Source organism: Crinia signifera, chromosome 8 (genome assembly GCF_055691185.1).
Source record: "Crinia signifera chromosome 8, ASM5569118v1, whole genome shotgun sequence".
Classification (NCBI taxonomy): Eukaryota; Metazoa; Chordata; class Amphibia; order Anura; family Myobatrachidae; genus Crinia; species Crinia signifera.
In genome coordinates, this window is record NC_139224.1 from 52,850,521 (window position 1) to 52,877,924 (window position 27,404).

General features: G+C 46.4%; 1 protein-coding gene and 1 long non-coding RNA gene across 7 annotated transcripts in view; one reads left to right on the forward strand and one right to left on the reverse strand.

Moving 5' to 3' along the window:
* LOC146026046 (uncharacterized) overlaps positions 1 to 19,275 on the reverse strand; it is a 465,463-nt gene extending 446,188 nt beyond the window's left edge. The window contains exon 1 of the long non-coding RNA XR_014454345.1: positions 19,186 to 19,275. This is a non-coding gene — a long non-coding RNA (uncharacterized LOC146026046). The remainder of the gene's footprint in view (positions 1 to 19,185) is intronic.
* CHL1 (cell adhesion molecule L1 like) overlaps positions 12,309 to 27,404 on the forward strand; it is a 170,708-nt gene continuing 155,612 nt past the window's right edge. For 5 of the 6 annotated variants that reach the window (XM_083156369.1, XM_083156370.1, XM_083156368.1 and 2 more), the window contains exon 1: positions 12,310 to 12,562. The gene's annotated coding sequence lies outside the window, so the exon portion shown is untranslated. Of the gene's footprint in view, positions 12,563 to 27,404 lie in introns of all 6 variants that reach the window. The other variant, XM_083156373.1, reaches the window with a different exon arrangement.

The following is a 27,404-nucleotide window of genomic DNA, read 5'->3' on the forward strand; positions in this document are numbered from 1 at the left end:
AGTTCTAATTGGCAGTTTGAAATGTTGCGCTAGTCTGACAGCCGATAGGAGCTTGCGGCCCGGCAGCCAATCATGAGACTCCACTGCCACTCCTGATTGGCTGCTGGGCTGCCAGCTCCTATTGGCTGGCTGCCCAGCGCGAGATTTCAAACTGCCGCAGACCCACTCTAAAGACAGCCAGGCAGCCCACTTCTTCTGTCCGGCTGGCACACTGTTTCACTGCAGCCACTGCGGACCCGCTATTTAGACAGCTGGGCAGCACACCCCATTCAGCCCGGCTGTCAGACTGCTTCCCCCTGGCTAGGAGCATGTAAACTCCCTTGGCATTGAGTATGAAGACCCTGGCATCAAGCTTATGTGCCATAATATGTAATGGGTATCTCAGTGTGTGGCATATCTGTAATGAGCATCACGGTGTTACATATGTATAATGGGCATCACAGTTTGCTGCTTATGTATAATGGGCTTCACAGTGTTCGGCATATGTATAATGGGCATCACGGTGTGCGGCATATGTATAATGGGAATCTCTGTGTGTGGCATATGTATAATGGAGCATCACGGTGTGTGACATATGTATAATGGCCATCACAGTGTGTGGTATATGTATAATGGAAATCAGGGTGTGCGACATATGTATAATGGGCATCACGGTCTGTGGTATATGTATAATGGGCATCACGGTGTGCGGCATATGTATAATGGAAATCAGGGTGTGTGACATATGTATAATGGGCATCACGGTGTGCGGCATATGTATAATGGGCACCACGGTGTGCGGCATATGTATAATGGACATCACAGTGTGTAGGATATGTATAATGGTCGTCACGGTGTGTGGCATATGTATAATGCGCATATGCCACATACCATGATGCTCATTATACATATGCCACATACCATGATGCCCAATATACAGTACATATATGGCTGTCTCTGTGTCCCTGCTGTCACTCTCTCTGTGTTCCCACTGTCTCTCTGCTGTCACTCTCCCTGTCCCTTTGTCCTTGTTGACCATGAATTTTGGCTCATACTGTGTGGCACAATGTGTAAGGGCACTAGTACTAGATAGTATAAGGAGTCCTACTAGTGTGGTGTATAGGTGGTATGTGATGTGGTACACTTCACTTAAAGACACACACCCTTTTCCAGTGGCCACACCCCCTTTTCCAGAGCGCGCGCAAAACTGAATCCTATATTTTTCTCCATACCCCCACTTTAAAATTTCCACTTCGAGCACTGTACTAGACATAAAACGAAGGGAGGAGAAAAGGAAGATAGAACAGGGTTATATATAACATAAAGACCCAAGGATGCGGCACTCCAAATAATGACCAACATTCAGTTAGCAATAAGCAATATGTCGCATTTTCATAATTAAAATGACAATATATTAAACGTCATTGAAACAATGTATCTGTATTGCTGACTGAATGATGGTCGTTGCCTGGACTGTGTGTGTGTATATATATATATATATATATATATATATATATAGACATTGGATGGGCTCTGCAGACATTGATGTGATAGCTATGTGTATTGCAGCCATTTTCAGCGATAGTGGTAGGACCTGCAGAACAGTGGGGTCCCTTGACGGGGGCTGCAGGCTTAAATGCATTGATCAATTCATGAACCAAATCTCCACTATTTATTATCAGTTAATTTAGTGTGTGCAGAGCCCATCCAATGTCTGTTTAAACAATGTGGTCACAAGCCATAGGGCACCCCAAAACTAGGAAAGGTGAGTGCCGATGTTAAGTGTATATATATATATATATATATATATATATATATATACACACACACAACACTACAAGCACTTTTTAAGTATATCTACTGTATATGTATATATATATATATATATATATATATACATATAGTATATATATATATATATATATATATATATAGTGTTCCCGCTAGGAAGCACAGTGGATTCAGAGGGGCCGGGCCCGCCCCCTTTGATGACTATGGCTGCCGGGCCCGCCCCCTTTGATGACAATGGCGGCCCAAGCACGCCTCTTTCATTACGGCGGCGGCCCGGGCACGCCCCCTTCATGACGTCGGTGGCCCGGGCACGCCCCTTTCATGACGTTGCGGCCCGGGCACGGCCCCAGCTGTGACGTCGGTGTGCCCGGTCCGCCCCCCCAGCGCCCTGCCCGGTGTCACTCCTAGAGTGAACACTACATATGTATATATATATATATATATACATACATATATAAAATATATATATACACACACATATATATGTGTGTGTATATATATATATTTTATATATATATATATATATATATATATATACAGTACATACTGTATATATGTGTGTTCATTAAAAAGTGACATGGGTGCCTACCTGAGTGCACCCAGGTTGAGAGCAAGCAGCAGAAGTTTTTTTTATTTCAGTGCCTGCCTGATAGGGAGCGCGCCAGAAGAGTAGGGATGGAAGGAGGAGCCAGGGGCCGGGCCCGGTACACGATGTAGAAAGTGGGTGGACGGTGGAGGGAGGCTGCTGCATATGATGTAGACGCTGGGTAGAGTGAGTGAATTGGGATATTGGCGCCGTGCCAGTGACAGAGAGGGGGAGAGCCGCTCTTGCTGCCTGCGCTGTCATACAGGTGTAGCGTGCACAGCAGCAGGGTCATCAGGGACAGTGCGCACGCCACACAGCAGCAGGGTAGGGAGTGCGCCTCGCCAGCCCAGCACCTCCCGGCTTGGCAGGACCTGCTGAGCAGCTAGCGCCGGCCCTGCCTGAGCAAGGTGAAGGAGGGATGAAGGCTGCCACCATAGGGAGCCGGGTACAGGAGGACAGATCTGCTGAAATCTGTGTAGGTATGTGGGGAGAGATGGGTACAGAGATGGGGAGCCCAGGACCTGAAAAACTAGAGGCCTGTGAGGAAGCCTGACACTCTGAGGAGAACCAGGTCCCTGCGCAGCACTGACAGATTATTGTCTACTGTTACTGACCCCCCTCCCCATCCCATTCACAATGTCCCAGTGTCTCCCTGTCTTCCCTAACCAATCAGCCCACTACACCCATTTCACCGCCCCTGCAACTAGAAACCACCAACTTTCCTGTCACAGTAATACCCCCCTCCCATCCTGCCTAGAGTCCCCTATTCACTCAGTGCCCTCCATTCCAGCCTAGCGTTCCCCACCATCTCACTGACTCCCCTAGCCCAGTATCCCCTTCTTCCCTCACAATTCCTCTCCCTGCAACGCTGTGCTTCTCCATCCTACACTGCATCTACCCACTATTGTGTGTGTGTGCTTGTTAACGCTCGCTCCGTTAAAATGTGCAATGGGCATTATGGTGTGTGGTATAATGTTACTGGGCAGGTTATTATGAAGCTACATCTGTTCTATTGCTCAGGAGCCTAATTTGTAATATTATAAAAGCCACCATGAAGGTGTCCAACCTGCTTTACTGTCTCAGAGGTAGTAAATTGAGACCTCAGGTTGCAGACAACAGATAAGGTGCGTACACACAGGGGAGATATATTGCTAAGTGTCTCCTTTTCATCAGCGACCAGAGATGGTGCCGTAGAGATAATCATCAGCGATTAGAACAGGGCTGAAAACGGGAGTGCTCACCCGGTTATTTATCGCTGGGGCACACTCCCATCACTGGCAATATCATACCTCCCAACTGTCCTAATATTTTGGGACATTCCCACGTACCTCCCGCCGCCGGCAGTGTCTATTCTTGCGGGCAGAGAGGCTGGGGGCATGCCCCCACCGCGTCGGAAAACGAGGGGCGTGGCCTCGCGATAGCGCCGTGAGTATAGGCCACGCCCCCTTTCCGGCAGGTGACGCCCCAAAATATTCGCCACACGCCTTCGGCGCACACACCGTCTCACCACCGCCATCCCAGATGTTGAGAGGTTTGCAATATTGTCGCCAGATACCATATTCCCAACGATATCAGCCCCTATCGCAGCCATGTGTACACGGCTTTAGTTTGTGACAAGTAGAAAGAATGGGGATGCAGTTTAAATCCTGGCGGTCGGGATACCAGCGTTCAGAATCCCGACGCCGGAATCCCGACCGCCGAAATCCCGACAGTTTCTCCCTCCGTGGGTGTCCACGACACCCCTGGAGGGAGAATAAATTAGCGTAGCGAGGCACCGGGCACGCTGCGTGGCGAGCGCAGCGAGCCCACAAGGGGGGGCGATCCACGTCCCCTCCTTGTCGGGATTTCGGCGGTATGGATTCCGGCGTCGGGATTTTGAACGCCGGGATCCCGACCGCCGGGATTTCATACTGAATCCGAAATAATGGGTGTCTGGCCATGGCTGTTATCTATATACAACCGGAGAAGAACCTTTCTACACACCAGACTTTGGCCCTTATTCAGATCTGATCGCAGTACAAATTTGTTCTCAAAATGGGCAAAACCATGTGCACTGCAGGTGGGGCAGATGTAACATGTATAGAAAGAATTCGATTTGGGGGAGTTATTTTGTTTCTGTGCAGGGTAAATACTGACTGCATTATTTTTACACTGCAACTTAGATTTCAGTTTAAACACACCCGCCCAAATTTAACTCTCTCTGCACATGTTACATCTACCCCACCTGCAGATGGGCTGCACATAAGATTTGCTACAGGGGACCTACCAGAGCAGAGGGATCAGGCGCAGGGTGCCGGGCAGCATCAGCGGGAGCATGGGGGGCGGCGCAGAGTACCAGGGAGCCGGGCAGGAGAAGACGCTGCAGCAGCAGCACTTCCAAAAAAAAAAAGCCCATACAAACGCATAGGAAGCCATTCATTGGCTGAGACCTCTCTCAGCCAATTAGCAATTGGCTGATACCTTTCTCAGCCAATAGCTCATTGGCTGAGAGAGGTCTCAGCCAATCAATGGCTTGCTATGCATTTGTATGGGGAATTTCTTCTTTTGGAAGTGCTCTGCTGCTCGTGCCACTTGCGGTGCTGCTGCATCGTCTTCTCCTGTCCGGCTCCCTGGTACTCTGCGCCGCCGCCCCCCCTGCTCCTTGCCCAGCGGCTTCTTTCCAGGCTCCCTGCGCCCCCTCCCCCCCCCCGCCCGCTCTCTGGTTGCGGGCATATCCCCGCTGCTGTCACCCGCTCCCATTGTCCCTGCAGCTCCCCGGGAGTGGCAAGTGATAAATCGCATGCGATTTATCACATGCAAAACTTGGCACATGAAGTGCCATCGCATGTGATCCCTCCCGGGGAGCTGCTGGGACAATCGGGTCCGACTTGTCGTTATTTCAAGTCGGACAAATGTAAGGGGGCCTTTACATTATAACGATATATCTGGTGCTGAAATTGGATGCAATTTCCCTTAAACTCCCCCTGGACCTTCCTGGGAGTGATTGCATCCAATTTGGTACTTTGGTGTCATTTTGCATGCAATTTGGTCCAATAAATTGTATGAGAATTATCGGTACTTGTGTAGTTTCACAGCGCCCGATATATCGGTTGCGATATTGGCCGATATATATGATGCGATATTGGCCGATTTATCTATGCGATCCTATGCGATTTTTTTACCTGTTCATAACCCCACTATCCACTACGCATGGAGTTGATTTTATACAGTGTGGCAAGCGCAGCGAGCCACCGTGCCCGAAGCGTGGCGAGCGTAGCGTGGCGAGCGTAGCGAGCCCCGCGAGGGGGCGCGGATTACTGCGCTCGCCACACTATATAAAATCAACTCCATGCGTAGTGGATAGTGGGGTTATGAACAGGTAAAAAAATCGCTTTGGATCGCATCGATATATCGGCTGATATCACATCTGATATATCGGCCGATAGAGCATCTGATATATCGGCCGATAGAGCATCCGATATATCGGGCGCCGTGAAACTACACATGCACCGAATTATCTGCCCAAATTGCATGTGTACTATACTTTCTACAATATATCGCATACGATATATCGCATGCGCCAAAAGCACTCCTTTTTCCATCCGATTACGACAAATTGTAGGTGCAGTCCGACCAACCTAGAGGCTCCCATTCGACTCTCACAAGACCGCGCATCGGATAGGATCGAATACACAAACGATGATGCACTTTTCAGGCGCTATATCGGCCCAAAACATCAAAATTGGCCCAAATCGGCCAAAATCTTTCTACAGTAAGGGGGCCTTAAGACCTCATAATTTGTAAAAATTATTTAACTCATACTCAATAGTATGGTCTTGGTACATTTATACACACCCTGTTTTTGGTAATTTTCCATGGGTTTCCCATAAGTGGGTAATATAAGAGGGAAGAGAATAATGTGGGGTATACTGTAGATGTGATGTGCCGCATGACCATCACCAACTGCCGCCCGCATGCCACATTGCAATCCTCAGTGCACAGCAATATCACTGGCATTTCCTGGGCAGCAGCTGATGTGGACGCAGGAGAAAAGGCCTCTCAGGTGAGAACAATTTGCAGGCGATTATTTGCTACCAGAGATTCTCCTAGTGAGTTATCAGTGAGTGGAGCTCAGCGCACAATTACATCTGTGCTTTTTCTTTCTTTTTTCTCCCCCATTTTTTTATTTTTTTTATTTGATCACCTTCTGCCTCCGGCTACAATGAGCCGTCGAGAGTTGTCCCAGCTGATTGGAAATGAAGGTCAGTGAAATGTTTGTTCAGTAAATTAAATTTTAGGCCAATGTCTCTTCTGTAGCAGTTGGCCTTTGTAGTGGGAGGGATTATAGCAGTGGTGGCTGGCCAGTGTCCCTGTGTTACTGGCTGGCACCTCCCATGCTGTCAGTTACAGGTCAGGAACCGCTAAGCATTGGGGCCTGCATCCATACACTCATACTGTTACAGCTCTGTTTATCAGTTGTATAGTAATATAATATATAAATCATGTTACTGCTGGAAGTCTTATTGTACACCAGCAATATCTGATCTTTACATGTCACATATGGCTATTTGTTATATCTACAATATATGAAATATCGTTTTAGATGGACCCAGCCCGAACATTAGAGGGACATGGCTGAGGTCAGGACGCTGCAGACCATCCCGTGGGAGTCAGTCAGCAAGAAGATCTGGACCAACATCGGGAAGAGGAAGATCTGGACGAAGAGGAAGAGACCATCAGGCAGTTGCAGAGAGAGTAGATCACCTCCTGCTGGACAGCATCATGCGGCTCGTCCTGTCCCATCTCCCAACCTACAGCAGGCGCACCATTGCAGACGGAGAGGAACCAGAGTACTGCTCCATCTGTATCTCTGACATTGGGGTAGGTACAGAAATGGCTGTATCGTACTGTCACCACACCTTCCATGTTCCCTGTCTGACAGAATGGCTGCAGGTCAACAACATCTGCCCTCTGTGCCGCGTGAGACTCTTGAGCCCGGATCATTTCTCCCACCTTTACTGACGGCTCCCCAGCAAAGCAGAACAACCAAACATAAGATCATGGTCTAAAGCGGTGAGTTCCTGTTTTAAAGTTCAAAAGTTTTTACACTTTTACAGTGTTTTTTTCAATTTAGTTTTTGTATTTTTCAAATTAATAAAACACTTGTCACTGATCCCTCCAGTTCCAACAATCGTTGTTACACATTTAGTGTTTTTCTATTTTACTTAAATTTTCTGTTTTGAAACTGGAGGGAATTGACGTGAACAAGCTGGGGATTAGGGCTACTGGCGACACCCCAAAAAAAAAAACGACATTGAGCAGCCACCTCGTGGGTGTGTTGGAAGAGCTGCTAAGCTGCTAATTATTTTTAAAGTGTTGTTAATTAAACCCAACTCATTGATAATTTAATAATTTGAACATTTAAACTCTGGTAAACTTCAGCTATTAATTAGTAAACCTGACCCTTGTCATCACCAATATGTCTCCAATCATTATTTTACCTAGGATTAATATTGTTTTACATGTGTATAAATGTGGGCTAACATTAGCTGCTGCAGGGTAACAATCATTTTATCATGATTTATAGAGCTCCAGAATATTGCATGATATTGTGGGTCAGTGTCACAGGTCTTGTGATACATCTTGGAATTAACACCACATGATCCTTAGAAAAACAATGTAGGCCGAATTTCCCAAATTCTGCAATTACTGTCCAGGGTTTAAGGATGTCCATATGAGAGCACAGGTGACTTAATTACATCAGTCTATTGAATTTGAGCCTGGATATCCTTAAAACCTGGACTGTGAAGGTGTCCATATACAGTGTTTTTTTTTAGGGATGTGCACCGGCCAATTTTCACGTTTTGGGTTTTGAGTTATGATTACCTTCAGGTTTTGGGTTCTAATGGGTTTTCCAAAACACTCCCTCAACGTTTTAGTTTTTGGGTTCTGATTTTTTTTTTTAAAGCATAAAAAAACACCAAAATCACAGAATTTAGGTGTTTTTTTTCTCCTACGCTATTATTAACCTCAAGAGCATTGATCTCCACTATTTTCCAGTCTATTCTGAACACCTCACACCTCACAATATTGTTTTTAGGCCAAAAGGTTGCACAGAAGTAGTTGGATAACTATGATAAGCGACACAAGTGGGAGGTACAAACACTAGACTGATACAGCACTCTTAATAGCACCCCTGGACTGATACGGCACACTTAGCATCACCCCTGGACTGATACGGCACACTTAGCATCACCCCTGGACTAATACAGCCCACTTAGCAGCACCCCATGAATTATACGGCAGACTTGGCTCACCCCTGGACTGATATGGCCCACTTAGCATCACCCCTGGACTGATACGGCACACTTAGCATCACCCCTGGACTAATACAGCCCACTTGGCAGCACTCCATGAATTATACGGCAGACTTGGCTCACCCCAGAAATATTTTGCAGACTTGGCTCACCCCTGGACTGATAAGGCACACTTAGCATCACCCCTGCACTGATATGGCACACTTAGCATCATCCCTGGACTAATACAGCACACATGGCAGCACCCCATGAATTATACGGCAGACTTGGCTCACCCCTGGACTGATACGGCACACTTAGCATCACCCCTGGACTGATACGGCACACTTAGCATCACCCCTGGACTAATACAGCCCACTTGGCAGCACCCCATGAATTATACGGCAGACTTGGCTCACCCCTGGACTGATATGGCCCACTTAGCATCACCCCTGGACTGATACGGCACACTTAGCATCACCCCTGGACTAATACAGCACACTTGGCAGCACCCCATGAATTATACGGCAGACTTGGCTCACCCCTGGACTGATATGGCCCACTTAGCATCACCCCTGGACTGATACGGCACACTTAGCATCACCCCTGGACTAATACAGCCCACTTGGCAGCACTCCATGAATTATACGGCAGACTTGGCTCACCCCAGGAATTATTTTGCAGACTTGGCTCACCCCTGGACTGATAAGGCACACTTAGCATCACCCCTGGACTGATATGGCACACTTAGCATCATCCCTGGACTAATACAGCACACATGGCAGCACCCCATGAATTATACGGCAGACTTGGCTTACCCCAGGAATTATATGGCACCCCCGGACTGATACGGCACACATGCGGGCACCCCAGGACTGATACAGGACACATGGGAGCACCCATGGAATTATATGGCACACATGCGGGCACCCCTGGACTGATACGGGACACATGGGGCACCCATAGAATTATACGGCACACATGCGGGCAACCCGGGACTGATACAGTACACATGTGGGCACCCCTGGACAAATACAGCACACATGTGGGCACCCCTGGATGGATACAGTACAGATGCGGGAACCCCTGGACTGATAAAGCACACATGTGGGCACCCCTGGACAAATACAACACAGATGTGGGCACACCTGGATGGATATAGTACACATGCGGGCACCAATGGACTGATAAAGCACAAATGTGGGCACCCCTGGACAAATACAGCACACATGTGGGCACCCCTGGATGGATACAGTACACATGTGGGCACCCCTGGACTGATACAGCACACATGCGGGCACCCTGGGCACTGGCAGCAGTAATTGATAAAAAAAAATTACTGAATGTTTTTTTTTTATTAAAATAATTAATATTGCAAACCAGTTTTTTGTAAACCTGCCGTGACAGCCTTACCTGTTTGATACTATTGTAACACCTGTTTTCAAACATAGGCTCAACGGAGTTATTTGTGGTTTGTCAGCCGCATATTTTTTACATTACTGTTTAGAATCAGAATCAGAATCAGAATCAGAATCATCTTTATTGGCCAGGTATACTTGCGTATGCTTGGAATTTTTTTTGAAAGTTTAGTTATCAGGCTCACGGCCAGCCTCAATGTATATATGTTTGGTTTACAGTATTGTGTCTAGCAGATACCACTGTTCCCCACCGCCACTGTATTGGCTATTATTTGTCATATTGATACATGCACTTTGTATATTTCAGTGTGCTCATGTCTCTGTCTTTTTCCCAGTCTGTAGCTGTCACTTATACTTGTCACCTTGGTTACAGGTGCACCATGATCGGCACGCCGCCTGTGATGACCGGACTGATCGGCGCTGAGGCGCAATGATTATGTCATAGGACTCCAGGAGGCCAGCGCGATACTGAGCACTGGGTGGTGTGTCACTGATATCACCTGTAAATGAAAGTACCGTTCCGTACGTATGTTCTGTCTTGATAAAGGGTCAGAGACCCGAAACGTCGACTGCACCTCCGTGTGTGGACTCTCATTTTTTTGATTGTTGAACTGGTTGTTATGCGAGTGCCATCCAGCGCAAGCCTGTTGTATATATTTCCCCAAGGGGAGGACTGGACACCGCAGGAGTTGCTATATTGGTGTTACAGAGTGCCGGGCATCTTCCAAGGTATATATGTATATATATATATATATATATATATATATATATATATATATTACACAATGCTTTTTTTAAGCTACATCTATAGTCACTACACAATTTTACGCTATGATAGTGCATTTTGCATAGATAGATTTAAATATACAGAGAGAGAGATAGAGAGAGATAGAGAGAGAACTTTATATTTAACCAGTTATTAGTTAAGTATATAGGGTATACTGTATGGGGAAATTAGTTCCACCATTGCACTTGAAGTAAAAAAAGAGGGTAATTGTAATGCTCATACTGTATATACAGCGCATATCAGCATTTTGGTCCTTATCAGACCTTTTTTGGGACAGATATAACAGCATCTCAGGGCGTTTAATCCAAGATTAGTTGCTAACAATTGTTTGTTTGTTTTTTTTGGGCTGGGGCAAACTTTCTCAGCAGTGCCACTGCCTGCATTCCCTTCTGCCGGGCACTGAACTGAAATTAGCACTAAGATTAGCGCCACATTCAGCTTCAGCGGCTGCCCGGCACCTGCTGCCCGGCCCAGCCTCCTTATCTCTTTAAAAATAACACCACTGAAGGGGTTAAGAGGGGTAATCAATGTCTGGCGCTATTTCCAACAGGGAAAATAGCGTCCACAGCCTATTCATAGCTGCAGTTTCCAAAAGCATTGAAGGCGGTATTCGGCAAAACATATCTGACAAGTCTGATCTGTCGTAAACGGCCATGGATTGACAAATGACACGGCCGTTTCTCAACAATCCACAGCCGCTGACACGCCCCCTTTTTGACACTCGACAGGGGGAACACTGAATACTGCCTGTCGAGAAACTGTAGAGCTAGGCAAAAAACGGTTTGGGATTCCGACTGTTGGCACGTTCTGACAGTCGGAATCCCAGACTAAATACCGTCCCAAATCCGTATGATGGGAATTATTTTTGCCTATGTAAGCTGTGTCTTCCAGGCAGAACCCATGTAGTCATCCACACAGCTGCACCTCAGGTACAGAGCAGCCTGTGAACACGCTCTGGGGATCTGTATTTGTCATACTTTTTATTTTTCATTCACAGCAATTGCAGGAAGAACACAGCAAAATAGTTTTCATGCAGATTTCTGGGACTTCGTTCCGCCAACAGGAAAAATCCAAAGGGTGTCACAGATGCTAGGGGCACAGGTTGGCATGCAGGATACACCCATTTCTATTTTCTTATTTTCATTTTGATAAGGTTCCCATCAGTTGCTCATGCTGGAAAAGTCTATGCAATCTGTGTGACCATATTGTGTATGAGGCCTATAATATAGGAGATTCCTGCATTCCCGGGATAAACACTTGCCACTCCCTGAATCACTTTATTAACCCACTGTTGCAATCGCCACCTGATGGACCACTCTCTGTCCACCTGTGGCCCCTTTGGCTTTATTCACTCCCTCACTCTGCTCTATTCATTAACCCTTCATTGCTCCATGCTGTCACTCTCCTCAGTAATGCTTTTATTTGGTCTTTCTCACACCCCACCTCCTCTCCCCCATCCCCAGTCTGTTTGAAGAAGCTGGAGCGAGAGGGTCTCCCTTATGCCCACATAGTCGCAGTGTTGCAGCAGTTGCTATGACGCCTGGATGTGCTGAGCGACATCTGGATTCTGGTCACGATCTTCCTCACTGCTTTGTGTGGAGTCTGATTGATTAGGGAAACAGGACGGGGGAGGATTGGGGTAGGTTGAGGTGGTACTGCACTCCACTTCAGACAGGGACGTCTGCTGGATAGCATCAGGTCCTTTTAAGGAGCAACCAAGAGGGAGGTGAGTAGATGATTTTACCACGCCAGGGGTGCACATACAGCAACTCAGGCTTATTAAACAGGGGCGTAGAAAATTGCATAACGTTAGTTTGTGTTTCACCATTTAAGTTGTAAAACATTTCACGAGCTGCTCTGTGACTTTAATGTTTAGTAATGATAATTAGGAGGTGAATAGGTCCCTGTGTGCTGTGTGGTCTCTTGCGGCTGTATAACTATCTGTATGTCAAATTAACCTTTCATTTACTGTACACCAGTAATTTGCAAAGTGCAGCTCTCCCGCTGTGGCTGAACTACAAGTCTCCCGACTCCCTGGTGGCCAGATAAGGACTGTCAGGAAGTGCGGCGTAATCAATATAGATGAGTTACAGACTCAGTATTGCAGTAAATCAGGCTCCAGCAACATGTGGCTTCAAAGCTGTTGGTGAAGTACAACTGGAGCCAGGGTATCATGTTGGGTGTTTTCCATCAGAGATTGGGAAGCCATGGCTCTGAGTGTGTATTAGGAGAACTATAACTCTGTCATGTCCTAGCATGCTGGGATGTATAGTTCCATGACAGTTTAAGAGTCATATATTACCTAAGCATTTATAGGTCATCAGATAAAGCTTAAGATGGTACTATTTAAGAGATGTTTCATTTTTTTGCAGCATTTGGAATGTGCGCCTCTATGCAATTAATAATATGTATGATACAAATTATATTTCGGGGCTTGCAGGATGTAATTGCATCAGGAGAATGAGACGTGTGAGAGATACTGTACATGTGTGGAAATAACTGATGTTCTGAGTATGGATGTAAAATACTCAGCAATTATGTAATATGAGCCCACCTGTACTGAGGGAAAGTCTCATATTTTATCATTTATTATCAGTTTCTTATATAGCGCACACAGATTCCGCAGCGCTTTACAGAGAATATCTGAACATTCACATCAGTCCCTGCCCCAGTGGAGCTTACAATCTATATTCCCTACCACATGTACACGCACACACAGACATTCTATTTTTCTTGAGAGCCAATTAACCTACCAGTATATTTTTGGATTGTGGAGGAAACCAGAGGACTCGGAGGAAACCCACGCAAGCATGGTGGGAAGATACAAACTCCACACAGTTAGGGCCATGGTGGGAATTGAACCCATGACCCCAGTGCTGAGGCAGTAATGATAACCCCACATGCACTGCACATTTTGAGAACAAATTTGTTCTGCAATCAGATCTGAATAAGGGCCATTATGTATAGCGTAAATATATTGTGCACCCACAGCTGCCACTCAATTCTGTATTGTATGGAGAATCTCATAACTGCGGATATCCGTAGGTAAATAATCTTGGATTTGTCATACATATGCGTGGGGACACGGTAAATTTATCCAGTGTCCATCTCGACTTATGTGACCATAGACATAACAAATTTATGAAAAACCCATGTCAACCTTTTCCATTTCGATATATTGCTTGTGTCAACCTTTGACCTATTGACTGTCGGCCTAATTACTGTCAACCATGTGACTCAGGGGTGAATTTATGAAGCTTGGAGAAGTGTTTTCTATCCCCATAAAGAACGTTATGAGCAAGGTGATAATGCACCAGCCAATCAGCTACAATATGTAAATTGACAGGTAAGAGCTGATTGGCTGAACCATTATCACCTTGCTCATAACGTTCTTTATGGGGATAGATAAAACTTCTCCAAGCTTCATAAATTTACCCCTCAATCCCATTAGTTTGGTGGTGGGTGGGACTTATTCATGCTACTTTTTTAAACTATAGTGATGCAGACTACATCATCCTGCCCATCTCTCAAATGTAGGGGAGAGTCTCCCTGCAACCGGCAAAGTAGGCAGGAAAAGGGCCCAAATTATGCAATTCATTATGATTTCGTACTATTGCTGGCCGCCCTAACGATGTATTGACAAAAATCATTACATGGGCGGGCCTGCAGTTATGCTGGTTCCTATGCCATGCCCTCAAACTGCCTAACTGGACCACCCAATTTTGGAGAGGAACTTCCCACAGATGAGTTATTGCTCATTTTTGCACATTGCGGCATCGGTTACCCAAGATCAGGTGTGAATAGTCGCATATGCAATTCAACAATTGCACAGGCATGCTAATTGCACCCACGAATAATCGCAGGTGCAATGAGAACAGACATATCTGTGGGCAAGATGCACTTTGCATCCAGAACCAGCTACGCCCAAAGCAAACATAGGGAAAACAACACCAAAATACAACTGATCAAATTTCCCATATGCATTGAATTCTGGGGCTTAGATGCAGTGGGTAACACCAGGTTTTGCTGCCATTACCTTATTGAAGCCTATGAGCTTCCTTTTACATTCTCCAAGAGCAAACTTCCAGCAGCCGCCTCGTCAAAACCCGTAAGCCCTGACATCAGTAGAGCGGTTCTTTGGGATATTAATTGCAAAATATCAGCTTCTGCAATGTACTTTCACTTTGAGCGGTGACAGTTTTTACTTTCACTTTGAGCTGTGACAGTTTTTAACCCACAAACTCTCCACTCCACCCCTAGTCCTTATCCGCCCCTACACTGAATCACCCTCACAGCTCCCTCTCTCCATATCCAGCAGGTTTGAAACAGATCAGTGTCGCTGCTATAACTGCTTTCACTTTCTGTTATGACATCCTTAAGCACATAAAGGAGTAATTTGGTCCGTTGAGTGGCCTCTAGCAGTCACTGGCGGTACTTCACCTAATAGAGGTGAGGAGTTGTTAGCCTTTTATATATATGGATGAGGATCCCTACTTCATATGATGTGGCCTGACCATGCGCAAACACAGTTTCCAGTTAGGATGGCTGAGCTGGATTCATATCTTAAACATGAATAGTATGTATAGATCCTCTTCTAGACAAACAGAGCCCAGGGCCAAAGTGCCTTAGGCATCCTGCCCCTGCAAAATGCCACTATCATTTATGATCACTACCATCATCATCACTAGTAACATCACAGGGGTGGATGATGATGGCTTACAATTGTTATAAGGATGCTCATGGAAGCATTTGCCCCCTCTGGCTGTGATGCTTAACATTGCTTAGGGCTTTTCAGGATGTTTGTAGTTGTACTATTGGCCACAGTAGCTTGGTATAGGAAGGAATATGTATTTACACTATGTTGAGAGCATTCAGTGCAGTTCCTTAGGGTATAGTGACTGTACTGGATGTGATTGAAGAAGCAAATCTAATCTGCTCGCCGATAACACGCCCCCCTGCACCCAGCGAATCCCAGCACTAGCATGCGAGGGGGATGTGTACACTCACATCTACTCACATGCACCTGCGATTAAGAGAAATCATACGATGGTCGCTCACCATCGAATGGTTTTTGTAGCCTTCGCTCTGAAAAGTCCATACTTACTTTTGAGATGCCCGAATTGGGGGCAGGTGCTGAAGTCATTTGACATCAGCCACCCGCCCCAAGGATGCATAGGCATGCCTGCATTCGCAGAGGTACGGCCAGCGTTTACATTGGTGCTCCCACCATTTCTGAGTTCAGGATAAATAATAAAGAGGATAAAGAGAAAATATGCAAATGTGTGCCATTTAGCCCCACCCCATACAACAGACCCACGAATCTTTCGGGGGCCTAGTGACGTCAAAAAAGCCCCCAAAGTACCAAGGTGTGTCCTCTCTGCGGCAGAGATGTGAAAAGCTGCAAACCACTGCAGTTTGGCAGGAATCGAGACACTTGAGGTCACGGTGCAAAATTAAATGCTGCTCGTATGTAATAACATAGTAAACAGGAGATATTGAAGCGACGGTAGCTCCTGCTTTACAGTCGCCAGTCCTTGCAGCAACCATCCCCATTTTTCATTGGGACTGTATTTATCCGGACTCTGAATGCAGATCTGTTAAGGCCCCCATACATTAGGCTGACTTTTCCGAAGGACAAGTTGGACCTAATTTCCCCTGAGCTCCCCCAGAAGATGCCCAGGAGAGCTCACTACAATTTGGCACTTGATGTTCCATTTCTTACATGGAATAAATCACAAATGCGATTATCCAGCTGTCCGCTGTGTCCGCTCAGCTCAGTATCTCAGCACAGATACTGCGGACTGCCCGCCCCGCCGCTGCACACACAGCCCCCAGGCACTTCACGCAGCACGGGCCATGCACTGCCCACTCCCTTCAGATAGGTGTGTGCCAATGGTGCTTTACCGCTGGCACGCACCTCCGGATCAGACCAACACATTGTGGGTGCTAAAAGCACCCACGATGAGCCACTGATGGGTCCTATCCGATAGATTGAACCTGCAGCAGGTTCAATCTGTAGGGTCCGACCCGATGAGCACAGGACCACAGCTTGAGTCAGATGGGGTGTCAAACACATCCAAATTGGGTCGATTTATCGGCCCAAATTGAGGAGGAACACTCACAAGTTAACCAAAGGCACGTTGAAAATGTCAGGGGCGTGGCTTAATGGAAGGGAGCATGGCGTATACTCGTGGCTCTACTGCGAGGCCACTCCCCATTTTTACCACTGTGGGAGCATGCCCAGCAGCTCTGTGATCTTCTGGCTATGCCCCCAGCCCCCCTGACTGCAGGAATAGATAGGGGGGATTCCCAACTGCTCCTACCCCCGCCGCGGGACACTGCCGGCCCTGGGAGGGACACGGGAATGTCCCAAAAAAGTGACGTTCACGCGGTAAGTGGAACAGTTCAGAGGTATGCAGTTGCACTAGGAGCAGGGCTGGTGTAAGGCTTCTCAGCACCCTAGCAGGGCCATCTTTAAGGGGCCCTGGGCAAAGCAGTGCACACCCCTATATATATAAATTTTAGGGGGGCACAAAACTTTGTCACAGGCAGCAACTGAAATAACCCCTTAAAGAGACCCTTCTCCGCCCTCCCCCCACATAACAGCATAAAGAAAACCATCATACACCAAGACACTACATTAATATATCAATTAAACACATAAAAAAGGCAATCAGCTTATACTTTAAGCACACTTGCGCTGCCCTCCGCCGCCGCTACTATGCCTAACTGCTAGAAGAAACAGAAACCGTGTGGCGCTAATAAAACATGTGAAGCAATAACACTAAAATATCGCAATTTTATGTAAAAAAACACCAACAGAAAAAATAAAATAAAAATGAAATAAAAACAGCATAAAACATAAGCAAGCTTATCCAATAATCATATATGCACAAATGAATGACCACCCGGGGGTATCAACTAATGCTGGGTACACACCAGGACGACTAGGGCCCGATCAGCACAATCTAGATCCGATTCCGATCAATTGGATGCAGATTGTGTGCTGATTGGGCCCTTTTCTGAGCTGGTGTGGAGCGATTCCGATCCGATGCGCGGTCCCGCGGGTCGGTCGGTCGTTATTGAGATCCTACCTGCTGCAGGTAGGATCTCAATGACGACCATACAACCGGGTGCGGGTCGCCATCGGATCGGACCCGCTCACGGTGCACATCGTGAGCGGGTCGTGCCCTCCCGCGTCATCGTGAGCGGGTCGGACGAGACACTGACGACCCGCTCACGATGTGCATCGTGAGCAGGTCGTCCTGGTGTGTACCCTACATAAGATCTGTATTTTACAGCTTTCCTCTCAGTCTTCTCCCAGGCGCCGCCTGTGTACAGATGCCGCTCAATCCTTGAGGTACGCCGGTGCGCAGTGACGTCACCCGCGCAATGCATCCCTGGGTAGCAGAAGCAGCAAAGCAGGGATGCCATTACAAATTGTGGGGCCCGGGACTGACAAAATGTTCAGGGCCCCCATAGGGAAAAGGTGGGGCATATAGGTAGATGGAGCTGTAGATAATGTAGTTGGAGTTACAGCGGAAGTGGGAGATCAGATTCTAAAACATTTACAAAAAAAGGGGATACTACTGGATTATATTTTCGACTACGCTGTGTGTCCCAAATGCCCTAAGCATCTGTCACATGGCCCCCCAGCTACTTGTTCCCCAAATACAGATGGAGCCACATTGGAATGGCTCCCTTTTCGCCATCCCGCGCCGTCTGCCAGAATATCGGACATAACTATTGTAGCTGCCATAACTTTTACTACCACACAAACTATGGTAGTACTTTAGATAGCTCAGTCTGCCTGATTAATGTTGCCAACCCATATACAGTCCTCCCACCCACAGCTATTACAATTTATAAGAACTTACAGCAGCGTTCCACCCACATGCTTCCTTTCTTGTGTGTCCAAAATGCCCCCAGTGTCTCCCTCACATACTCTCTCCGCAACTACACATCACTGCACTGGATCTTCTTTATATACTGGGCAGTGTCTCCCTGACATGCTCTCTCCGCAACTACACATCACTGCACTATATCTCCTTTATATACTGTACTAACTCACTAACACTCTACACCGCACTAAATCACTACACTACAGTACATTCCCTTTTATATGCCACAGTACATCACTACACAACATCCCTATATACACTACACTACATTATTACACAACATCCCATAAATATGCCACACTAAATCAATACAGCACATCCCTACACTACTACACTACATCCACCCTATACTCCACACTACAACACTACCTCCCACCTATATGTCGAACTACATGACAGCACTACATTCACCACATTAATACTTGTGCCACACTCCAAATGAACTTACCATGGTGAAGTTTTCTCTCTGTCCTAAAGGAGCTTTAGAGTAGAACAAGGACAACCCTGCCATATGTTAGATTGTAGAGCAGGACTTGATCCTCAGGCCTGGACACTGGGCATGGAAGACAGGAAGTAGGGACTGTACTCTGAGCAGAAGTAAGGGGTGGGACTTAAATTCTACTCCCAACATTGGGCCTTATTCTAGTTCACTCTTTCTGACAAAATCCTTCTTAGATGGACAAAACCATGTGCACTGCAGGTGGGGCAGATATTACCTGAACAGAGAGAATTAGATTTGGGTGAGGTTTTACTTCAAAGTGAGATCTATATTGCAGTGTAAAAAATAAAGCAGCCAGTATTTACCCTGCACAGAAACAAAATAACTCACACAAATCTAATTCTCTCTGTACATTTTACAGCTGCCCCCCTGCAGTGCATATGGTTTTGTCCATCTAAGAAGGATTTTGTCAGAAAGAGTGAACCAGAATAACCCCCATTGTTGGGACAGACAGGACAGGGTACAGGGAAAGCTGTGACTGATCTGCCTGAGGGGAGAAGGAGGCGGGACTTAAGTTACTACCCTGACTATGCTAGGATGGAGAGGGCAGGGTACAGCGAAAGCTAGGACTAGCTGCCTGAGGGGAGAAGGGGATGGGGCTTGCTCCTCCAACCTAGCAGGGACCGGGTACATATCAAGCTGGGAGTTGGTTGCCTGAGGGGAAGAAGTGGACGGGCTTGGTACCAGACGCTGCTGGGAAAGGGCAGGGTACAGGGAAAGTTGGGACTTGGCTGCCTGAGGGGAGGAAGGGGTGTGAGGATTGCTCCTCTGATCTGAGATTCAGGGGTAGATTTATTAAGCACTGTGAAGTGATGAAGTGTTTGGTTTTTATCACCAGCCAGTCAGCTCCTACCTGTCATTTTTCAAACGAAGCCTGTAACTCAGGGTTGCCAACTTTTTAGAGGAGACTTTCAGCAGCAGTTCGGGAGGGGTGGTGGTTCTTGAGCGTGACGCTACTAAGCCCCGCCCCCAGGATGTAAAATAACCTAATGCACTGATCTCCATGAATATAAGTTGTAGTATATGTAAATTAAAAATTGCTCCCATGACTAGGGGTGCTGACAGTTCAGCCAGGCTCAGATGTAAGGGCTGCAACGTTGTCTAATCTGGAAAATGGTAGGGAACACCTGCATGCAGGGATAAAGTAAGGACCGGTTGCCACTGCAGCTGCCTCTCTCCCCTGCTCAGCATATAGCACTGTGCAGTGCATGCTGGGATGGAGCGCCAGTTAATGCTCTTTCGCTCACTGCAATGGGGAAGGGAGAACGGGACTCAGGCCTAGGTACAGATTCCTGCCCAATCCCCCCCCCCCCCCTCTTCGTCAACGCCCTAATGTTTTGGGGACTGCGCATGCGCATGGTCTATTGTGCGCATGTGCATCTACCCATTGGAAATGGCTTTGGTGACTTGTATAGTCGCTGAGCCGCTCACAAGCATCTGGGCGGGGCAGACAGAGCCAGTGACAGGGATCGCAGATGTGAATGCCCAGCGTTTTAGGAGCATCCCCATGAAAATGCTGGGTGTTCCCATGGGTACGCGGGTGGGACCATGTCTGCAGGGGGCCACCCGCCCTGTGTTGTCATGGCGTTCACAAATAAAAGTCAGTTCCCACTGATTTTTATTTGCAAAGCCAGGAAAAATCATTTGATGGTCGAAAATCATCGAATGATTTCTCCTGCAGCAGAGACATACAAGGCGATGTGTCTTCATTACTGCCGATTCCCCTCATTGTTAATGAGGGTAATCGGCGGGGGTTGGCCATTCTAATGGGCGTCAGACAGCATCTCAGGTGCTCGGTGAGCTGCATACTTTGCAGCTTACCAAGCCAACCTGAATCGCCCCAATGCATATAACCAATAATGCTGAGGGTTTTATGTGTAAGGTACACTACTGTGTGGCAAACATGTATAAGGAGTACTACTGTGTAGCGTAACTTCAATAAGGGGCACTACTGTGTGGTGTAATTTGAATCAGGGTCACTACATGCAGTGTAATGTGATTATGAGACCAATGTCCCTTTATAAAGTATGGGAGGTAGGGCGCCAAGGGGGGGGAGGGGGGGGGGGGGGCAGTGGAGAAATGAGTTCCACCACCTCTCCAGGACCACTTTGATCCCTGGTCCTGATAGTCTAAACTTAGAAAATCGTTCTAACACAGAATTGGGCAGAATAAACGGGCCAATGTGTTCTTGTCCTCAAATTCTATGTTTCTATGACCACAATTTGTAATCTAATGCTCAGGCCCCTAGATATCCTGAGAACATGGTATTTGTTCAGACATTTTGGGAATGTACAGGTTTTCTATTTGACCAGCTGCTAAGAGCAATTTAAATATATAGTGAAGCTCCATGGTTACTTTTTCTTTAAGTCTGCATCAGGACATATTAGCCTACTGTGGGGGATGAGGAACAATGTCTATGTCTGGTCTTTTGGGATGGAAGAAAGAAGCAAAACTCTAATCCTCCTCCAGAATACATTCCGCTAATAATTTATATATCTGCATCACGACCTGGAGAACGGTGCAGAGTCTGTCTCCATGGACAAGGATTCCTAGTATGGGAAAGGTTCCCTGAGGTCCATACTTGACGACTTTTTAAAACTTCTAAGTGAAAGGGGGGTGGGAAGAGGCTACGTTGTGGGGGCGGGGTGAGGCTGATGTCACTAAGCCCCGCCCCCATGACCGGCAGCAGCATCAATTTGCAGGTCCGTGGATGGTGGGTGGGCGGGGCTAAAATGACGCAAATCGCGTCATTTTAGCCCTGCCCCCTCCACGCGGATCAGCAAAATTCGGAGCTTTAAACGCGGGGAAGGGCAGAGCCAGGGCTGTAGGGAAAATGCGGGAGACTTGCCCACCTTACCGGGGGGGCCGGGAGGGGGACCCGAATTGCGGGACCCTCCCGGCCATTCCGGCAGGGTAGGCAAGTCTGCTGTAGTCCCCTAGTGCCTGCTAAGCTATTGTACCACATGCTTGCCGACTTACTGGCTGCCCTTTCCGGGAGAGGGTAGCCAGCTAAGGGGGGGGGGGGGGCGCCGGGAGTGAAAAGCGGTGGAAGGGGGTGGAGTCACATGGGTGGCTACTTGTTGGGGGCATGGCCAGAGCGATAGCGTCATTTTAGCCATGCATTGCACTGCTGTGGGTGGGGCTAAAATGGCGCTATTCACGTAATTTGACCCGCGGACCCCCCGCCCAGGGGGGGGTCATGGGTGCCGGCGGGGGGTCGTGGAAGACAGGCGATTTTGAGGGAGGGTTGCCCCTCTTTCCGGGGGGCCGGGAGGGGGACCCAATTTCTTGGACCCTCCCGGCCATTCCGGGAGGGTAGGCAACCCTGTTATACCACGGCAGATCAGACAGCAGTAATGTCTCATTGGTGCAATTATACCTGTTTATTATTTGCACATAAACATAGTAGAGGAACATCCTCCATATATTCGTACTGTATAGACATTTACAAAAACTGTACGCAAAAAAAGTCACATAAACCAGATTCTGTGATTTAAGTTACTGAGATCAGATGTCCGACATGGTGCAATTAAATGTTATTTCAATTTGTAACAAAATGAGTCACTAACGGGTTTAGATTGGAGCAGGCACAGTTAAATCTTGTAAATCTGTCTAATCAAGAGACAATTCCTTTCAGTGCTTTATTCTTCCTGTCCCTGGACTATTGCCAATGATGGGCATTAGAGAAACCTAAAAGGAATGCTTTCATTCTAATGTAGCTAATATAGCCCTTGTCATTATCAGCATTGTTATTCATAGGGAACCACAGATTCTGAAGCGCTCGGCAATCATCAAACAGATAAAGCAGAAAAAATACAACACGTATACACAGAGGAATGAACACAAATGAGCATAATCATAAATACATGAATATAATTATTGTGTGAGTAGAAAAACAGCATACAGCAGCACTCACGGGCAAAAAATGGAATACATATGGATGACTGTTGGCTTGGATGCTGATGCTGGCATCCTGAAGGAGAGAATCTCAACAGGGGTCAGGTAAGTATACTTACCTTCACCCTGCCTATCCAAACCCTCCATTCCAGTCTAACCCTAACCCTCCCTGCTAGTGCCTAACCATAACCCTATCGCTAGTGCCTATCCCTAACTCTCCTCGCTAGTTCCTAACCCTCGTACACCGCCACCAAAACACCCCTGTCTTGTAGCCTGACCATAACCCTTACTCCTAACAGCCTAAGCCTAACCTCCCACAGACATAAAGTAGATAGTGCAGATTTCACACAAAAAGGCAGACACCCTGGGTGAAATTTAATAGGATGAGAGTTTCAGAAAGTGAGAGATTTGGTAAGAAAGCTCCAGTTTTTTAAAGCGGCAATCATTTACACTTCAAAATCAAACTGGGTTTGCAGTGTAAATGATTGGCACTTAAAAAAAAAAAAAAAACTTGAGATTACCAAATATCTCACTTTCTAAATCTCTCATCCTATTAAATCTCACCCCTGTCTGTGAGGTTACATTTTAGAGGGTGATGACAGAGACAACAAGAGTAATTGGGAATACATGGATGTGTGGTCCATGTAGAAAGTAGAGGGAGTGGACATGAAGAGGGACCATTTGATGGATTGTAATGTAGTTTGGATGAGATTAGTATAAGGTAAGAAGTTCCCCCGGTAGGCAGCAGAACAGGAGAAGTCTAGCAGAAGTACAGTAAGTGAAGGTTTTGAGAGGGAAAGAGAAGTGAAAGAGCTGAATCACAGTGATCAAACAGAGATGTATCTCATAACGGGTTGGGATCGTTTGGTCTACAGCAAGTTGGTTGACAAGCGTTAGGTCAACATGGGTCTAGGTCGATACAAGCAATAGGTCGGCAGGGTCTAGGTCAACAGTCAAATGGTCAACATGGGGTTTTTCACTGTTTTTTTTACCCGAATGCGCTCGCCACACTATTTTATTCTCCCACCATGCCCTAGTGGATTGTAAAAAACCATGTCGACCTTTTGACTATCGACCTAGACCATGTCAACCTAATGCTTGTGTCAACCTAATGACCTGTCGACCTAGACCCATGTCGACCTAGACCCATGTCGACCTATACCCATGTCGAACTATCCCCATGTCGACCTAACGGTGTAGACCCAACGTTTGTCTACCATTTTGCTGTAGACCCAATGACGTATCCCCTTATGACAAGGTAATAAGTGCATGGATAGTAGGCATTATTAGTTAGGTCTGTGCAAGTGAGGCCGAAATACTGAATTCTGCAAAGCTTCGACATCTGTTGAGCTGACTTACAGACTGGCTACCAGCACCATGCCCGAAGCATGGCGAGCCATGCGGGTGTATGCGGTACACTTATATGGTGTCTATGTCGCCATAGATATCACAGACAACAAAGAACATGAACAACTTGTGTCAACCATGCCAATGTAGACCTTTTGCTTGTGTTAACCTTCTGTCAATATCGACTTAGGTTATATTGACCATTAATAGGTGTCGACCTAGTCACTGTAGCCTTAAGGCGACCCCCCCTGCCGCCACTACAAGCTAGCAGCCATCCGTTGCAGCTGCTCGAACCCTGCTGCCCGCCACTACCAACTGCCTGCCCCCCGCCACCACCTACTGACCGGACCCCGCTGCCTGCCCCAATAGCTCCATGGGATTACATGCAATAAACCAAATGCGATTTATTGCATTTAAATCAATTGCTACATCCCATGTGAGCCTCCCGGGAGCTCTCAAGGGCAAACTGGTCCAACTTGTCCTTAGGACTAATCGGCCCAGTGTATGGGGGCCTTTAGACGTTGTCAGCCCACTATACCAGAACCGGACTGCAATAGGGACTGATGTGAGTTTGTAAAGCTAATAGTGGAGATGGGTGATAGCTAGGAAGCTGGCATGGGGAGCGGGGGAGCGTATGGGGAAGTGTAGCGACTGTAGGAACATTGCATATGGTAAGTTTGAGAAAGCTTTAATCCATCCTGATGCAGACAGCAGAGTAGTTGAACACAAAGGGTAGCAGAGATGGAGAGGTTCGGTAGAAAATGATATATTTTGGTGCCATCTGCGTAGAGGTGGTAATAAAGCTCAAAGGTCTGGATGTGTTTGCCAAGAGAGGAGGTATCTATGGAGAGCACAAAGCAGAGCCGTCAGGAACCCTGAGAGTGAGAGGAGGGATAGGAGTGTACGGAAGGAGCAGCTAGGGGCTAATCCCACAGGGAAATTTAGTAACTAAGCACCTTTTAAGTATGGATGTTTTATCTTTTTTGTGTACCTTCATATTATATCATAATTAACAGATGTGGGTCTATGATTTCATTCATTTAGCACACAGGTGGGGGTCAGACTGATGCAGAAAATGTTTCTGGTCATTGAAATGGAAATAGCTTAAACACAGTGGCCAGGCCAGGGGTATGTGAGAATTCCTATTGTATTACCAGCCATTTGTGTGAACTGGTCCATTCAGGGTCACTCATTATTCACAGAGTCTGGCTACAGCAATTAGGTCTGAAAGGAGCGATTTCTGAACAATTTGTGCCCTTTTAAGACTTTGCACATTGTATAATTGAAAATCATTGAGTTCGCTGGCGCACAGCCAATCCACTATTCTATTTAACACATTTGCAATTGATTTTAATTGTAAATGTTAGAGGTGAAAGCTAACACCATGGTAGCTTAGATGTTTAGCCAAACACTACATTTTCTTATTTTAATAGAAATCAAAAGAACTGAAAACTTCTGTAATCTGCACGTTCTGTATTATCGGAAATATGATTAAATAAAGTATATTCTTCTCAAATTGACCATGTAAAAAAACTAAACAGTAAAAAGGTCTGTTTTCTTTCCCAGAGATACATTGTATGTGAAAAGAAAACTTCACAAAAATACCCTGCTAGTATCCTCTGTTGCTAAGCAACTAGTTATTATTCTGGGACAATTTCTAAACTGGAAACAGTGGTGGTTGTATTATTATGATATATTTACAAAGCAACTAATGTTATTATTATCAATTGTAATGAAGATATTGCAGAAGACAGAGAAACATCCCTACTGTATGCAGGGTATGCAAAATAGTGATGGCCACCTGTCACGGACATGAGTTTTCAAGCGGCAGGCATTGTCCCGCTGCGGAGGGTGGCAGTTGGGAGATCCCCCAATCTAATAGAATAGACGCTGTGCGCATGCGCACAGCATCTATTCTCGTATGAAAATGAGGTTGTAGCTAATTAGCTTAAGTCATGGCCTTATTTGCATACGCCCGCCCCCTTTTCGGGCGCTCGCGCGTGTCCCTATTTCATTTCATCAGAAGTTGGGAGGTATGAGTAGCTTCTGATTGGTTGCCCATAGCTACATGACCTGAGAAGTGTATTTCACATCTTGGTAAATTTCACCCTATGTAGAGATACAATGTGTGGTCCCACAAGCTAAAGGAAAATGAATCCATAGTGCAGAGTGATTGTCTGGTGGTTACTGGTGACAACCAGACAATAGCTAAACATGGCCCCCTCATTTGGAAGCACAAAATCCGTTCTTTTAACTAGTGTATGGCTACCACCACATGTGCAGGTGTCTATCCTCTTCCTGAGGCAATTTTAGAAGTAACGCTACTAAACTTTGGTAAAATATCTGGACATGGCCAGAACAAAAGGCAAATCATTACATATGCATGGAAGGAAACATGCAGGACCTTTAATATATAAAATAATACATACTTGCCTACCCCCCCCCCCCCCCCTGCCACTGGGAGTACGCTCATTTCTTTTAGTTGTCTCAAAATCACTGCAAATGTAAATAACAAAAGCTGCAGTAACAGGCATGAAGAGGCATGGCTATGGCTAATGCAGCAGGCTCAAGCTTTGCCTGGGGTGCCGCGCACTAGATCTGCCTTGATGAACAGCACGAGCCCTAAATCCTGTGAAAATGTATATTTTAGCAGGATTTAGGGCTTTGAGCATTTGCTAAATAGACACCGAAGTGTATAAATGGAAAATTAATGACAGAAAATGTACATTGCAAATGAACCATGTGCTCATAAAAATGACAGTGGTCAATTTACTACACCAGATAGACTCATAAAAATTGAAGTAAAAGAAAGCTAAACAAATTACCACTGCAGTATTTATGTGCGAGTCATAGCACCAGCAATATTTTTTATGTAATACTAATCAACAAGTACTAAATAAAACTTAGTGTTTTTGTAACTTTTG